We start from the raw sequence: 18,986 nt of genomic DNA on the forward strand, positions 1-18,986 counted from the left end.
TTTATAGGAATATGTGAACTCACATTCAGCCTGGTTTAACGATCCTGGCTCGACAAACCTCTCCTTCTCAGCCCGGCTTGGCGTTCGTGGAACTGAATAAACCAGGTTGAACAGCGCAGGCTTGTCAAACCTGGATTTGCCTTTCAAACCAGGATAATTTAATTCCGCTTTCGTGGAATAGACCCCAGGTCTCTCTTTTAAAAGAGATTTCTGATCTCAATGAGACTTAAAAACAAAACAAAAAAACACGTGGATGCAAAGGCAATCAAGTAATGGCTGTCACATAATGTCACACAATACATTATCCATCATCCTCCTCTTTTTGACTCATATTGGGACTGGTTGAAGAAATGGGATTTCATTTGGCCATACTGTAATTTCCATTCAACAGTGGCTTCAAAGACTGGCACTGCAGTGAGTGTAGAGAAAGATCTGGCCATGCAAGACTGAGTTATCCCTGACCTGACCAGGGGCCTGTTCCTCAAAAGGTGAATTAAAAAAGCCTGGCCTTAAGCCAAATCCAGGCTTGACAAAGTCGGGTCCGAAAAGCCTAGTTTATTCCGTTCCTCAGACGCCAAGCCAGGCTGAAAAGGAGCAACTTTGTCGAGCTAGGCTATGTCAAGCCAGGCTGTGTCCAGCCAGGATAATGAAGCGGCTGAATGGGCAGCGATTCGCCAGCGACGTATTTCTATAAAAGACCATGAACTCGAGCGCAGATTCCTTGAACTTGACCAATCATGGCAGCGGGGAACAAAACTCGAGCAGCGTTTTTCTCTGTGGCCGAACAGCAGCAGCTCATGCAAGCATATGAGGAAGTGAAACATGTTATCAACAGAAAAGGAAACGCGACCGCAATAAATAGATCCAGGGAGAAAGCGTGGCAAAGTATTGCAAGCACACACAGAGTCTGTGTGTGTGTGTGTGTGTGTGTGTGTGTGTGTGTGTGTGTGTGTGTGTGTGTGTGTGTGTGTGTGTGTGTGTGTGTGTGTGTGTGTTTGCGACGGACGGGCAACAGGACGTACGGACGGGACGGGACGGGACGGGGGGGGGGGACGGGGGTTGACCGCGACGGGATGAGCGGGGGACGGGACGAGACACGCAATAACCCCACATTTGCAAGACCACTTTGGTAGAAATTTGTTACCTTGCCATCATGATGTAACTCCAAAGGTGGACAAGAAATAAAAAATAATTTCTCCATTGACTAGAAATTTAAAATATGCTCCTTATTGACTTACAAAGAGGCTCCTTTAAACCCGTAACTAATAATGTATATATATATTTAAATATATGTATATATATATATATATATATATATATATATATATATATATATATATATATATATATATATATATATATATATATATGTATGTATGTGTTAGACATTTTTTATAATATTAAAACAAATTTGGTAATATATTATCAAACATCTAACAACAATATGAACTATAGTGTTAACAGAGTGACAATGACATATCACATGAGTTATTGTGAAACAATTATGATTCATGGTCACACACTATTTCAGTAATATAATTACATTGATTATATCTTATTGTATTGATTTCATTTTATTTGAATGCAGGGTCATTCAAATGAGTCCATATACAAACACATGTGTTGAATTAACTGTGGAAAAACTTGAAGAACAAAGACACTGGATTAAGTAAGCTTGGCTGTTAGCCTGCTCCTGACCAGGCTAACTTCACAGCTAAATTGCCATGGTAACTAAGCTAGGCTTGCTTCAATTCTCTTTTGAGGAATCGGATAAGGCTAAACTTAGCCAGGGTGAACTGGCTAAACTAATCTTCAAGATAATTCACCTTTTGAGGAACCGACTCAGCTCTAATCCTGGCTAAATTAAGCCAGGATAGGTGGTAAAGCCAGGCTTTAGCTCTAATTCACCTTTTGAGGAACAGGCCCCAGATGCCTCTATTATCTAAACCAGTAGTACAGATGCAGATTTATGGGAAGAATACAGGCAAAAAAAACATGCTGTTCCTGTCAAATGGACCCAATCAGAATCCAACTGATCTGCCAATGCAAAAAACTGACTGTGCATCAGTAAGGCTAAGGCGCAGTGTGAAAGAGTCAGGCATGTACTGCAACAATCATTATCTGTTATCTCCGTTTCGAACAGGACAACTTATAAAATATAGGCGTTGACCGTTAATGGCTGACACTTCAGTTGCTTGCTGATTTTAAAGGGGGTATGTTTGTGATCATGCAGAAACACTGCCAAAACGATCGTGCATGTAATAGCCGAGACGCTCAGCCCTGCTGCAATTGGCGAGTTATTTTCCAGATCCTGGAGGGATGCTCATCCCAAAGCCTGGAGGGACGATTGCTCTGTGATAATAAATGTGTCAAATTACATAGTTACATGAATAACATTTTAAAAAGTATTTGAGGAATGAGGTCCATGGCCTGCTGCCAGCGTGCACAAGAAATATGATGCTACTCAACCTAGTAATTTGTGAGATTAGCTGCGGAGTGCAGACTGACCTGAATAACCTTGATGGATTTTTTTATGGATCGTCATGCTTAGTTTTTTTTAACTTGACTTTTATTGTCTTGAAATGTTTTTAGCAAGACTGTACATGTTTTTATTGTGTTGTGTTGTGTTATATGTTATATGTATTGTCATGTTTGTTGTGGACCCCAGGAAGAGTATAGCTGCTACTTTGGTGGCAGATAATGGGGATACGAATGAATAAAGACAGACAGACAGACAGACACACAGACAGACAGACAGACAGACAGACAGACAGACACACACACAGCAGAATGCAAGAATCTCCTTGCGGAGATGAAAGATGTCAGCAATAACAATGACTAGCCTGGAAACCAGACAAATCTGCCAGAGCTAAACATATTAGTATGGCCATGCCAGGCTTAACAATGACATGCATGGGACCTCTTAAATTAAGATGGATAACCCAATTTAATCTATCTATAAATCACCCATGGCAATAGGTCCCTATATTATCCATCCCACAGGCCCCACAACTCATGGAAATGACATAGAATACTCATCATTTCCTCTGCTTCTGCTCTGTGTGTCTGTTGAACGTCAAACTGAGTAAGGTTCTGATTTTATTTTCATCATGACATTGCAGTGATCCCAGTGATCCTATCTCTCAACAGCCTCACAGACAGAGATGTGCACTTAAGATGAGTTGACAGCATTATGTTAAGTCGCTCCTCCAAGAAATCTTCTCTTTGGTTCTGGTGAATGTCAAATGGAATGAGTTTCTGATTCCAGCAGACAGGCTTGATTTTTTTTCTTCAATTTCACGGAAAACGCACGCTGTGTTCATGATTTGAGGCATTTTGTTCAAAACGGAGCACTCCTGCAAACTTTGGAAGTCAATCTTGGCAAATCAGGATGGAATATGAAAAATCGTAAAGACCCGTTTCGTGACTATAGAAATACTGTGTACCGATTTGCGTGATGTTTGGACAAAATCTCTAGGAGTACTGTAAAAAAAAAATGATTTTCAAAAATCGGCTTCCTGGTGGCACTATAACAGGCCCATGTGAAAGCTTTGGGGCAGAGGTTCAGCTCTGGCATCCAGGGAGTGTGTGTGCACAGTTTTGCTGCGATCAAGCCAACGGTGCCGGAGATTAGCTGTTCACAGACGGACACACGGATGGACACACGGATGGACACACGGACGGACGGACGGACGGACGGACGGACGGACGGACGGACGGACGGACGGACGGACGGACGGACGGACAGAGAGATAGACACAGGGTGCAAAACATAGTCTCGGCCATGCCTTTCGGCCTGGCGGAAACAATAATGAAATACAATCTCCCCAAAATGAGTACAATCTCTGTTCCTACATTTGAAAAGGGGCCATGTGGTATGTACATGCAGTAGTGATGGCTACATGTTAGTTAATTGGTAAATAAATGGTAAATGGCGCATTTACTGTATATAGCACTTTTCTCCAAAAAGCTTTACAATTTTATGTTTTGGCAAGTCATAGCAATATCCTCAAAAGTACAGCAACACACATGCATGTGTGTGTGTTTGTGTGTGAGAGAGAGTCTGTGTGTTGCATAACTATGTCTGCATTTCTGTTGCTACAGTATAATGGTAGAACGTTAAAACATCTACATTGTGACAAAGACTCTTGTCCTGGTAATTTGCACATGTGTAGACAATCACACAATAATAACAAGTTGATGCCTGGGGTGATTCATTTGGCTTACTACCACACGCACTAGGGAGATCTGCTAAAGATTAAAGTTTCTATGACTTTATGCGCACACACGCACACACACACGCACAAACACACACACACACACGCTTGTGAAGAGTAAAAAGATAGAGACAGGGGGGGGATACATGGCGAAGGAGAGTAGGTAGAGGAGAGAGAGAGAGAGAGAGAGAGAGAGAGAGAGAGAGAGAGACAAAGATATGAAAGGGTGAATTTAATTTATCTATTTATAATTATTCTAATTATTAGAAGAATCAGAAAATGAAATAAAAAAAGAAGGTAGACAAAAAGAGATTGTCAGGCTCTGTCAGGTTCATGCTTAGGAAGCTTATAGATCCTTAAAGGACAACTTCACCCATTTTCATCTTCATATAATTGGTCCTCACTAATGCCCATTATAATATAGTAACATTTTTGTCTGTGTCTCGTGGACAGGGCTGTGGACAGTTCAGAAACCCGCCTACCAGTGACATCATCGATATGGAATCCAAGCTAATAGAAACTGCAGGCTTTCTATTCCTGGAAAGTTAGCATGCTATAATAATCGAAACCATTGTTCTCGCATAAATAAAAATGAAATATTGTAAAAATAAAAATAAATAAACTAATGATGATGTCACTGGTAGGCGGGTTTCTACCAGTGACATCTCGTCTGTGTCCTATGAGACACAGACGAGTAGATTATTTTTTTACCATTTTATCACGAGCATTACCAATATATGAAGATAGGTTGAAAATGGGTGATGTCGTCCTTTAAGTAAAAGTATCAATACCACAATGTAGAAATACTCTGTAGAAGTACCAAAAGTAAAAGTTCATCATGCAGAATGTCCCACTTCACATGTTTTCAAAATGTATAAAAAATCTTTTGAAAATGTTCTACAAGCTCACAACGGATATATAGGGCTGAAGTGGTTAATGTATGTTTTGTAATAATAATCAAAATGTACAAAGTAGCTAGTAACTAAAGTTTTCAAATGTAATGGAGTAATGTAATGGAGTAATGTACAATGTTTGCCTCTAAGACGTAGTGGAGTAGAAGTAAAAGTACCGAAAATTGGAAATACTCCAGTAAAATAAAAAATAAAATCTGCTTACAGATGTATATACAGTACTTCAGTACGTGTACTTAGTTACTTTGCACCACTGACGAAAAAACATAAAAAGTAGAATATGGAGATATGAGGTTTCTGCCTGACAGCAACGATATGTAACACGGCCACACTAATCCGAATAAAAACTGTGATATCCCTAGGGGTTATTATCAGTCACATTAATTCAGTACTTCTCAAACTTTTTCATGTCAAGGACCCCCAAATTGAAAGATATCTGGCCGCCAACCCCCATCTGTGCCAGGGACCCCCAGAAGAGAAGATAAGTAAAAAATAAATTAAAAAAAAGCAAAGTTATTCAAAATGTTTCATATTTTTTCAATAATGTTCAAATATTTTCAAAAATTGATGCATTTTTGGCTATATTTGAATAGCCAACATATAAATATTGGCTACCCCTGGGGGTCCCCACTTTGAGAACCAATGCATTACATAACTGTGGTCATAGGCATGCACCACAACCAGGGGCGGACTGGCCATTTGGCCAAAATAATTGTGGGGAAAGTTGTGGTCTGTATTATTAGACAAGGATTTGACAGGAAAACAGAACAATATATGAAAATAATATAATAAATAAATTATATAATAATAAATATAATAAAATAAAATGTTTTTCAAAAAGTGCTGCAATGCAATCACAGTGTAAAGTTGATGCTTGGGTAACTTCCTCAGAGGTGTTCAGCTTTTTTGGATTAAATGTTGCACACATGGTATCAAAGCTTTGACGTGAAGGCCAGGTGTTCCCTGAAACTTGTCGTATTGCTTAACTGTTCCTACAGTAAATCCCTGGACACAGAGACACCGGAGACACTGTGGCTCAATGTGTGTGTGTGTGTGATCTGTCAATTGCATGTGTTCTTATGTTGTGTCTTTTAATTTGTCATTTATGTGACACAAGTACGCAGTACGTACCTTGTGCACGATTACAGATTTCCTCGAGAATAAATTCCTGTTTGATAATCTAGTAAACAGAGATGTCAGTGTTCTGATGTGTGCGCACGACTTTGTGTGTGTTTTGACTGTATATCAGCAGACTTGCATTTCAGGATTTCTCTTGAACTAACATGATGTCAAAAACAGAACCTCAACCTTTACAATTCTCTCTAAAGTTTAAGCTGATGACTGATATCCTGTCTGTATCTTTTTACATGCATGTGTGAATATTCCCCTGTATGTGTGTCTGTATGTGCATGAGATTATGCATGAGTGCCCAAACGTATTCCTACAACCCTGTGCATGTGTATGCATAATATGTTATGTTATGTCAAACTACATGTGTATGCGTGCGTGTACGTGTATGTGTGTGTGTGTGTGTGTGTGTGTGTGTGTGAGAGTTATGTGTCTCCCGTCCAAGTCTCTCCAACAGACCATTAATCAGATGGTGATTTACAGTACTGACTAAAGGGAGGCTCATTTATATGCCATCAGGGGATCCAGAGTGAACCATCTCGGCCAATAAAATCTATCACTGTCCAAGTGTTATTACACAACGGTGTCTCTTGGATTTAAACATTTACATGATCGCAAAAGTGAGGTTTGTGACTTTTAGGTCAGTGGTTTAAATAGCCCTATCAAAAGTGTTTTAAGTCAAAATGAAACCAAGGGCACTGATGTGCACGTTCGGTCAACGAGACACTCAACCACTGTAGCGTGGGGTAAAAATTCTACACTTTTCATCTATCACCTTGGAGTCTGAAGTCAGTAGATTAAATCAATGAGTCATACAAGCTTTCACCTGCTTTCACTCCAGTACTGTATATTTCATGGAGAAAGCAGGTGCAAATAACAAGTTACAGTATATGCTAAGATCTAACAGTAATGTGTGTGTGTGTGTGTGTGTGTGTGTGTGTGTGTGTGTGTGTGTGTGTGTGTGTGTGTGTGTGTGTGTGTGTTTTCTTAGAGCCTAGGGCAGTATAAAATATTCATGGAAGGTGTTCCATGAATGTTTTATAGTTTTTTTCCACAGCGTTTTATAGTTTTTTTTTCTTATTTGTGCAGGTAAATTTATTAGGAACACATTGTTTTTACAGAAACAGCCAAGGTACAACCAACCACAGCCTCACTGTTGGTCTGTGAAAAAGCGCAAATACGTTGAAGCCCATGGCAAAGAGGTGTGGCCATTTAGCCTTCGCAGATTCGCATGCTTAGCCATGCGGATTTGCGTAGGCGCCATTGCAGTTCGATTTACACAGGCGCCGTGGCAAACCATCTATGAGTGTCCCAAATTTGGCATTGTATGCCCATGGCTTGATGACCGGCACCATTGTAAAACCTTCACTGGAACAGTTACAGGTTGAGTATCTTGCTCAAGGGCAGCTTGATGTTATGTTATGTGCTGAGGGAGGATGTAACATAATTCATTCATTCCCACTGCCAAGATAAATGAAATGCACCTTTGTTTAACGTTATTAAGGAGATCATCGTTATGTAACCGAGATACCTCACAAACACTGACCCTGACTTTGGGTTGTATTGATCAAAGGATTTATGCATGCATGCTCTAGTGGAATCTTGATGTAAAAAACCGAGGCCCCTATTCTCTTGCCCATCCCATTCCATCATTAGACACAAGCCAAGTCCCCCTGGAAGCTTTACTTAGATAGGTAATAGGTTTACAGTGCAGGTGCGTGCCAGAGAATATGACAGCTGAACAAGTACACACCAGTCACAAGAGTGAGATAATATAGAACCAGCAAGTGTATTCATTACAGCACTGGTTCTCAAACTTTTTTTAAATTTCAAGGACCCCCATAACTGAGAGTTAATATACAGACCTGTAAGGGTCCATTTGGAAACCCCCTCAAGGAACCCTGTGGGGTCCCCACCACTTTGAGAACCACTGCATTACAGAAAAAGGTGTCTTTCCAATTAATATATTGGACCTTATCTAAAGTCAGACAAGGCAAATGCCATTATGATCAAACCTGGACTGTTTTACTCTATTTACTATATGTTCCCCATACGGAAATCATCCAGTACAATTACAGTTACGTAGCAACTAAATGTATGGAATTGTTATGCTTGAATTACAATGAGATAAACCAACCTAGGACACGACACGTTTGTACTTTCATTACATGTAGTTGCTGGTATTTTATAGGTTCCTTAAATGTAGTTGCTGGTACTTTATAGGTTCCTTATATTTTAATAACAGTACAGTAACTATATTCAATTAAAGCAAAGGGGTGGTATCTAATAGTCATGTTAAACAGCAATTGCTCTTTACAGATGCATTTTTCAAATGCAAAAATATTTAAAAAAAACTCATCATTGAGGCCACAGATATGCTTTTATCAAACATTCTAGGGCTCAAGAGTCAAGAAACTCACAGGACATACAGTATGAACTGCAATTTCTCAATAAAAGGTCAGCAGAATGAAACATCTGCAATGAGGGATTTTAAAACAGTACAGCAGCGACACGTGAGTGTGTCATGTTTCTAAAATAAGAAAATAGCACATGGTGACTTTGTGTCAGCAGCCAGCAATACATGGACATTCTGGCAATGCCTTGAAAGTAATATCTTTAATAGAGTCCAATAGCACTGTGGTTCTCAACCTGTGGGCCGGGGCCGTGAGGGTATTGCAAGTGGGCCCCCAAGTACATGGCAAAACACTAAGATAATAATATAATATTGATATTAAAAAGTTATACCAATAAATAAATAAAAACTTACAGTATACTACTTTGGTTCCACTGATACAAGCCGAAACACAATCTATTGACAGATCATTAAAATAAACAATTAAACATGCTCAGATGGGCGGGCCCAAGTGGGTCAGTGATCCAGAAAAAGGTCGAGAACCAATGCAATAGCACCATGTACAGTTCCAACAAGGCTGCAAACCTACAGTAGGTGCCCCTGTGAGCTGCTGGACCCATCAGCAACATCAGTTATAGAACGACACAGTGTCGTCTTAGTATATCAATATATAAGTATTAAAAACATTACCATTTTTATAGATTGGCTATTTTCACTATTTTGGCTTAAAGAGCATGCAACAGGTGGCGCAGTCGGTAGCGCTGTCGCCTCACAGCTAGAAGGTCCTGGGTTTGATTCCCGCCGGGGACGCTGTGGGTGCTGGGGGCGTGTCTTCTCCACCGCGTCATCAGCGCCCATACCCTAGGTGGGGTTGGCGAAAGGGCCTACTCTGTGTGGAGTTCGCATGTTCTCCCCGTGTCTCCTAGGGTAGTTAATACCCTCACAAAAACATGTGGTAATCCTGGTCGCTATACCGCCTCCCCCATGACAGCCGGGGCGCCTGATGGAGGGGAAGGGAACTGGTTGGAATAACGTGTTCCTTCCACGCGCTACGTCCTACCGGGGAAACTCCTGTCAGGTGACAAGAAGGTCAGTTGGCTCTCATGCATTGAAGGAGGCATGAGCTCGACCCTGGGCTCCCTAGGCTGGAGGGGTAAGTGTAGCGCCCAGGATCACTTAGAAAATTGGCACCGGATGAAAAAAAGGGTTACAAAATTGTGGGATACATTTTTTTTGAAAAGAAAGAGCATGCAACTCAGAAGAACACTGTCTTGTATTATGACCAGCACTGAGGTATTTGAACATTAAGTATAATTAAATTTTAAATCTGCTTACAGTAACAGAGTATATACAACGGAGTATAATTCAATTATAAATATGATTACAACGCAGGTGAAATTGAAGCTTTTGCCAGGAGTTGCAAATCTTATAAATGAAGTCACATGAAAAAAAGGGGGAAAAAAGAAACTAAGCAAAAAAACGTATTTTCAACTGTGTTGAAGTGTCATGGACAGCTGTCCATTAAACACAAATCAGGCTTAATGGACACCTGTTAAGAACATTCTTTTCTTTTACACTTTTACACTCTCTTTCAGACCATCTCTCAACCTACGCAAACTCCATGTTTTCTCCAAGTCATTCCATCAAGAGGCCTGTCAACAAAACCCACCTGCAGACAGGCCATGTCCATTTTATCACTGTTTTCAATTCCAGTGGAAATGGATTTTGGAACTTTTGCACCTCGACAAAACGAGACCACGGCGTGCGGGTGCCAGAGAGTCATATATCAAGTCAAAAAGGTTTTAGGGGGGCAGAACTCACAGTGAAATGACAAGACTACCACACTGGAAATGGATCTCTCATTTCATTTTTTTTTTCTATTTGGTTGTGGAGAGGCCCTGTAAATCATGTCCTTTATACCTCCGGCCGGGGGTTCACCGCAGGGCGAGAGGAGAGCATGATGGGAAAAACAGAGGGATCTCAACTTAGTGGGTCAGGGATAGAAGAGAAGAGAAAAAAGGAAAGAGAAAGAAAAGACAGGGAGATAGAGGACAGAGAGCTGGGGCAAGACAGAATAGGGGGCAGGAGAGAGTGGTATCTGTCTATTGGGTTATAAGGGGCAGGAGAGAGTGGTATCTGTCTAATGGGTTATAAGAAGACAGAATAGGGGGCAGGAGAGAGTGGTATCTGACTATCTGTCTATTGGGTTATAATAAGAGAGTGGTATCTGTCTATTGGGTTATAATAAGAGAGTGGTATCTGTCTATTGGGTTATAATAAGAGAGTGGTATTGGTCTATTGGGTTATAATAAGGGGCAGGAGAGGGTGATATTCTCTATTGGGTTAGAACAAGACTGCATGTATGCATGTATAGTATGTAACCTTTATTTTACCAGGAAAATCACATTGAGGTTCGAGACCTCTTTCACAAGTGCAACCTAGTCAAGACGAGGCCTAAGCTGTATAAAAACAACAAACAACTTAAACAAGCACAAAAAAACGATAACAGAAATATACAAAAGATACAAATTACAAATAAAGAAACTACGAACAGTTAATTATTAACACTAAACGTTAAAAACATGAGCAAGACATGGACAGCGTGTTCATTATCCGCCTAAAAAGTATAAAAGAGATTACGACAAGGAGTATGGCAGCAGAGATTGAAAGACAGACCAAGCAGTTACAGGAAATGGGAAATAAGAATGTAAATAAACGAAATACGATAAATTTTCAAGGACACAGATGAACTGTATGTTTGCACAAGTTGCCATAACTACCCAAATTTCCAAAACACTACAAAGCAACGGACAGACAGTTGGCCCATTCAAAACGGACATATTAAGAGGAAGAACAGAGGAAAACAACATAAATAATGTCATGATGAGTGAGGTAAACAGATCGACAAAAATGACTTTTCTCCACACAAATTGGTTTAAAAGAACTACAAATTGAAGGTTATTATAAAGAAAATACAAATGCATGATTTTTTTAACGTGCAATTACAGTATAACTACCTTCCAGCCTATAAAGACCATTTTCTTATGCCCCTAAGACCCTGCACTCAATGTGTACTCAGTACAAGTGCAATAATTCAGTCATTGATTTATACTACTAGTCCATACCCGGTGAAGTGCGCAGATGATAGTAGTTGCAAACGTGGGGTTATCTCGCGGCCCGTCGCGCCCCGTTGCACGTCATGTCACGGCACCCATTGTGTCCCGTCAATATTCTCAGAGCTACAAGCCAAATCACAGGTATTAAATTCACTGGCACAAGCCAATTACGGCAGATTATTCGGCCCTCCATAAAGGGGCGACACTGAAATGCCAACTTGTTAAAGTTGCATTAACTGATAATCTATGCATGTAAAAATCATATATATTTTTCAGTGAATCTCTCAGTTATACCAACATTGTAGGTACACCCGACACCAACATTTGACACAAGGGATCAACAATCAGACTTTGTGGATTACAGAGATATTTGAATGACAGAAATCTGAGAGAAAGATGAGAAAGGTAGACAAAATGTCAATGTAAAAGACAATGTAAAGCGGCAGACAGTGGAGATGGTAATCACATACCATGCTACTTTCATGTTTGTACGTAGACAACCTACTGCACACAATGCTATTATTATTATGGTATGCCTCCTGGCAGAGATTTGTGCTCCTGTTTAGGGCTGCAACTATGCAACTAATCAACACAAAATAATTTGAATAGATTATTTTTATAATCGACTAAATTAATTAGTCTAATTAACCACTATTACTGTTATGGGAAACAAGCCTGTGACAGTTACAGAAGTGACTAAGGAGGACAGGCCGCCCAGCCAGGTCTCTTACTGTATGCACTATCAATGTGCAATGCTGTACATACAATACCTGGATTAATACAACCGTTGTGATCTATACCCAGTATAGACTTGTTCTGTTGCAGTGGGGTTCCAATGATTGATGGTGCAAACATTCACAACGTTCACATTCACAAGTTACAATCAAACACCAGTGAGAAACAGAAGAGTCTAACAGGAGGGGCATACAGTATAAAATGTCAACACGTTGCCTTCAGGCCTACCGGACATCTGATATACATTATAGCATCTGAATTCCACATCATTTGTTTGAGAGTGAGCACTATGGAAGTTAGACGTTTTGCTCAGTGACGATGTACTGTAGCAGTTAAGACCCAGGCCTCTGAACTCATATGGGGTTTTTTTATATCTTCCTGGTCATGGATGAAAAGCTTTAAGCAGTATTTCATGATCGGTCGGTTCAGACGATACACACTAAGTCAACATCATAACATGCTTTTCTCCCGTCTACTGTAGATTTATCTATATTATTTTCTAAATTAATATTTGAATGTTCTATGTAAAGGTATATACGTTCACAGACTACACACATACAGTAGACACACGAGAGAGAGAGAGAGAGAGAGAGAGAGAGAGAGAGAGAGAGAGAGAGAGAGAGAGAGAGAGAGAGAGAGAGAGAGAGAGAGATACATACATACATACATACATACATACATACATACATACATACATACATACACAGTATAGTATATACAATTTTACCCCGTAACCAACTATAATGAATACATTTGGTCCAAAACTGGATTGATGCCAGTTGGAGTTGGACACAGACAGTCCACTACAGTAAAAACACAGTCAAGAGGAGTGCACTGTGGATATCCAATATCACCACAATGGACTGAAGCCCACCTGCCTGCCGTCTCCTCTTTCTGCTCTAAGCTGCAGCTTCCATTAGCTCTACAGGACACACACACACACACACACACACACACAGGACACCTACGCAGTATACACAAACTCATACACACAACACCTACACACAGACTTAAAGAACGAAAAAGTCCAAATGCACAGAACACCTCCTACACACCCGGATACGCATGAACACTTTGAATTTACATACAAACTTCACAAATGCACACTTACACACACACACACACACACACACACACACACACACACACACACACACACACACACACACACACACACACACACACACACACACACACACACACACACACACACACACACACACACACACACACACACGCAAAAGATTTACACAAACACACACCTCCCCAAAAGACACACCTGCACTTTGAAATGTGCATAACGTGTTCAAGTACAAGGACGAACACACAGACATGCACGCACACACACACACACACACGCACGCAAGCACACTCGTGTGCGCATGCACGCACAGACTCACACAGACGCAGATTGCTCCCACACAGTAGAGGAAATCGTCCTCGGAAATCATTGGTGATTATTGGCTTAACAAAGCCTCGGGGAGCCATTGGGCAGAGGCTAGGTGCAGCCGCAGTGTGAAGGGAGGTGAATGTCTTGACCAGGTGTCAGAGAGAAGTGTGTCTGAAAGTGTGTTTGCGTGAATGTCAGGTTTTGTGTTAAACTGAATATCTGTGTTATTTTCTTGTCTGTAGGTATGCTTGTGTATTATGTGTGCGTACGTACATGTTATCATATCGTCGCTGTCTGGTAGAAACCTTGTGTGTCCAAAACTGTTACTTTTCAGGGAATAGGAAAAAGAACCTGAGTTCCAGTGGATCCGATGTAGTCAATATGGTCACAAGCTCTTGTTAATACTTTTATAAAAACCACAGTTAAAAAAAGTTCTGAAATATCTAAAACAGCAGATCTACAAGCTCACAACGTGTCACGGTGCGACACGTTGCGAGCTTGTAGTTCAGCTATTTACTCACGTCACTCTTCAACAACAAAGTAAGGCATAGTTACGAACACATAGAAATAGGTTTCTGCCGACAATATACAGTATATCACATTTTCTGCATGTCTGTTTGTCCGTCTGTGTGACCCTGCACAACGCAAAAGGTGTGAACATGTACTGTATGTGGGTGACGCCGCCCTGTCTGCCTGTATTACTGTACAACATCCATCTGGGTCACAACCTTGACCCTCAAATCCTGCAACCGTGGCAACGCTGGCCTTTTTAACGCTACATCAACAAACGCTGTTATTTTGTTTACATGCTGTCTGGTCCTTTACAGTTACACCATATGGCAGCCCCCTGGTCCCCAGTCCCCTCCGGGACCTGGAGCTTCCTGGCCGGGCTAGAGACATTTATCCAGAGATACTGTGGTTAAGGCTGGTCAATTAACCAAAAATACATTAAAAACAAATAGATTAATCGAGAAGCAGTTTCTTTTTTTATACTTTATTTCTCATATCAACGAATCGACAGAACATTTGAATATTTTTATTCTCATGTCACTATGACTCAGTCATAACCATATAAGGAGTTCCCAAATATGGAGCGTGTTGTCTAACCTCAATATGTCAGCATGGCATCATTATTACAGTCATTACAGTCATTTAGCAGACGCTTTTATCCAAAGCGACTTACAATAAGTGCATTCAACACAGGTAGGCAAGGAAACTACTAATCACCAGAAGTCTTAAGTGCATTCTCTTCTAAAACAAGCAACTAAGAGTATACCTAGCGCTAAGGTAAAAGTGCAATATATCAGCTACCTACTTTCTTAAACAGTTGAGACAAATATTGAAAATCAAATCAGCAAGAGCTAAAACAAATAAGTGTATCAAACAAACAAGATCCAATAAAACAAGAGCTCGTACAAATAATTGACAACTGAAATCAACAAGGCTCCAACAGTTTGACCCAAATACCACAACAAATACAAACTGATTTGATCTTGGCTGCATCATTGCACCAATGATCTCCTACTAGTAATACCTAATAGTCCTGCAGCCTTGTGGGGAAACAACATTGAATTCCTCACACCACTTGAGCCCTATTTTATACTTTCATCGTGTGGTGGAGTCACGTGGCGATAATGACCAAACTACGAGCTCACAACGCATCAATCGTGACGTGATGTGAGCTTGTAAAAAAGAAATGTAATTTCTTTTTATGTTTTGAAAATCGTTGCCTGTAATAAAATGCGCAGAATAGGGAGGCCAGGTTGTTGAACGTGGCTAATATCACAGTAGATCAAACACTTACTGATACTAATTAAGACCAACCACCACTCCACCTGATGATTAGCCTCACTCTACGACCACAGGACTTCTTGGGTTGTCCTGACCTATATTATCTCAAGCCCTCCTCCCTACTGTAACTATTTACTACTTCCTTCAAAACAATAACAGGGCTGGTTCCCAGCCCTGTTTATGTTTCCTTCCATTGCATAGTCCCGGCTCAGCACGCATCAGCTCTACCCTAATTTTGTGTCTTTCCATTAGTACCTGGTACACGCAGGGACTTTTGTTAGTACCCCCAGACGTCTGAGTTCAATGTGGGCTGAGCGGAACTGAGACTATACCCAATGGTGGTGTGTAAATGCTGCTGGTCACAGATTCCTCACAAGGGACACAAACAAAGATAGACGCACATCCATGGACGGACTCCATGGAAGCTTGCGAGTGGTGAATACTGTTGTTGAGGCCACCATTTATTGTTTCATATTTGTACTTTGTATCTTCTCTTTGCGAGGATGTCCCTGTGTGTGTGTAATTAGTGGTGTGTTAGAAATCTATGAGATAAGACTGCATTGTGTGTGTATGTTTGCTGGATGATGAGCTCTAATTAAGAGAGATCAGTGCAGTGGAAAACCAAATTAAACAGAGTAGAGGCTAGGCGAGCTGATACAATGTATGGAAAGTAGGGGTGCAATAGTTAATCAAACTAATCGATAATATATCAATAATCGATAAGTTAATAAAATAATTGATTAATAATCAATCCTTATTTTGGGTATGTCCTTAAAAGTAAAAAAAAAAGCAAAAATCTTTCAAAAGTAGTGAAAATAGCCAATCTACATGTTTTTAGCTACTTTTGCACGACACCGTTGTACGGCAAAGAATAAGATAATGCTTAAGTGCTTAATCGATTATTCGCTTCGTTAAAAAAAGTAATTAATAGAGTAATTGCTAAGTAAATAATCTATACTGCTCAAAGAAATGTAGGGAACAGTTTGATCTCTTAATTATTTTTGAGTTTTCATGAACTGTGTACATACTGCAAACAAAAACTGCTCAAAAGAATTAAGGGATCAAAGTGTTCCCTTGATTATTTTGAGCAGTGTATATTTGCAGCCAAAGAAAGTTGCAAATGAAAGTGTCAGCCCAGACAAACCATAGCCTGTAAATCAAGCTCCCTGCAGGTGTTCTGGACTCAAAGGATCAGGAAAAACAATGCATGCTGCCAATAATGAAATGAAATGGAATTACAAACACTGTAAACAATTGTTATTGTGTGGTCCTGGAAAGTAAAGCAAGTAAGTAAGTAAGTAAGCATTGCCGAGCCATGAAGCCCACAGGGCAGGAGCCTATCTCCTGTTTTCTTAGTGTGAGGCAGCTTGATGCACAAGTACACCCACTGGACACGATGCTAGTATCTCACAGGGACTTTCCCCAATCCAACCCTTTGATGCCGAGTGCCAAGCAGGGAGCCATTGGGTCCCACTTTTATAGTCTTTGGTATGACCCGGGTCCTGGTCAGTACATGGGCAATATTACTTTTAGCAAGTATACTGCTCAAAATAATTAAGGGAACACTTTGATCCCTTAATTCTTTTGAGTTTTTTTTTCATGAACTGTGTACATAATGCTAACGAAAACTGCTCAAAAAAATTAAGGGATCAAAGTGTTCCCTTAATTATTTTGAGCAGTGTATATGAATAGGCAAATGGCACAAAGCCAATATGGATAGAAAAAGTGAAAACAATGCTAGTCATAATTGCCAAAATGATGCATTGCCTTATACTGCATATGGATGTGCCCTGAGTTCAGGACGAATCGTGGTAGAATTCCTCGACATAACACAGTTCCACACATCCTGGTATATGTCACAATTACAAGTTGATTACCGTTTGCGATCAATTATGGTGTGCAACAATTACAAAGTTTCACACTGTAAAGTCATACCGCATTGATTTTTCAGGGGGTTTAAACACATAAAACACAAGAACTACAGTTTTTGACAGTCCAAGTTGAAAACATTACTGGGTTCTGGAAATCAGATAATAAAATCACAACCACGAAGGGTCAGGTGTCTGTGTGTGTGTGTGTGTGTGTGTGTGTGTGTGTGTGTGTGTGTGTGTGTGTGTGTGTGTGTGTGTGTGTGTGTGAGGAGAGTGAGTGCGGGCGTGCGTTGTACAGTAGGTGGGAGGGAGTGATATGTGTTATGAGAAAAACGTGAGCATATGGAAATCATTAGATGTGGGCAGGACTTTAAAAGCTGATTCAGCAGATTGTGTGTGCATGTGTGTGTGTGCATGTGCGTGTGTGTGTGTGTGTGTGTGTGTGTGTGTGTGTGTGTGTGTGTGTGTGTGTGTGTGTGTGTGTGTGTGTGTGTGTGTGTGTGTGTGTGTGTGTGTGTGTGTGTGTATTGCTTCTTCTAGAGCTGGGCCCTGCAAGGTAAGTGGGTCAGATGGCAGTTGTGTGCGCCACACAGGAGTTGTCTACAGGCGGGTTGTCTGCCATCTCCAACCACTTGGCATTGCCAACATGTCTGCAAGCTAATTATCAAGCACCCCCTCTAATGCCTTGGCAGGTAAACTGAGAGGCAGCCCACACAGCATCCAGGAGAAACTACTGTAGCTGCTTATTCTGCCGTCCAACGCCTACTGTACAGTAGGTGTGGCCCCAACGCTTAACACCCCATAAAACATCATGTGACAAACACAGTATCCTCTGTTTCTCGTCTTTGCAAACTGTGACGCGTCTTGGCCAGAGGTCAACATGTGACTTCTGCGCAGAGGTGGGATTTTGAAACGATACCGGTTGGCCCCAGTGCAGTGGGCATCACGTCGAGAATTCCAGCGATGTTATTTCCCTAAGAGGCAGGAACATCAATTAAAAATATCATTACCCACCAACAAGAGACTTCTAGACAGTTCTATTAAAGCACTACATGAGCTCCCATTTGTCATAATTGTGTGGTACTTGGTGGCAGACGGAGACCCTGCATACTGTGATCTGACGCTCGACCCACTGAGCTACACATGACCCCTGGCTGTGTCTCCAGACCTGCTGAACAGATCAGCCACTCCGATAGCTTTTCAAATGGAGAGGGAGAGACAGGGAGAGGAGACCAGCGAGGGGGCAAAGACTGAGAAGAAAAAAAAGATCAAGTCAGAGAGATAAGAGAGAGATGTAAAAAGAGGCAAAAAGAGAGAGAGAGAATGAGAAAGGAAAAGACAGGCGAGGCAGTGAAGTGAAGTGAGAGGGGGTGGATTGGGTTGGGTGAATGAGACGACAGCCAGAGAGGTGGGGGTGGGTGAAGGGGGAAGTAGGGAAGCGGGTAGGGAAGGAGGGGTAGTGAGGTAGAGGGGA

This window comes from Gymnoscopelus braueri, assembly GCF_963280865.1.
Source record: "Gymnoscopelus braueri genome assembly, chromosome: 20".
In the NCBI taxonomy this organism is placed as follows: Eukaryota; Metazoa; Chordata; class Actinopteri; order Myctophiformes; family Myctophidae; genus Gymnoscopelus; species Gymnoscopelus braueri.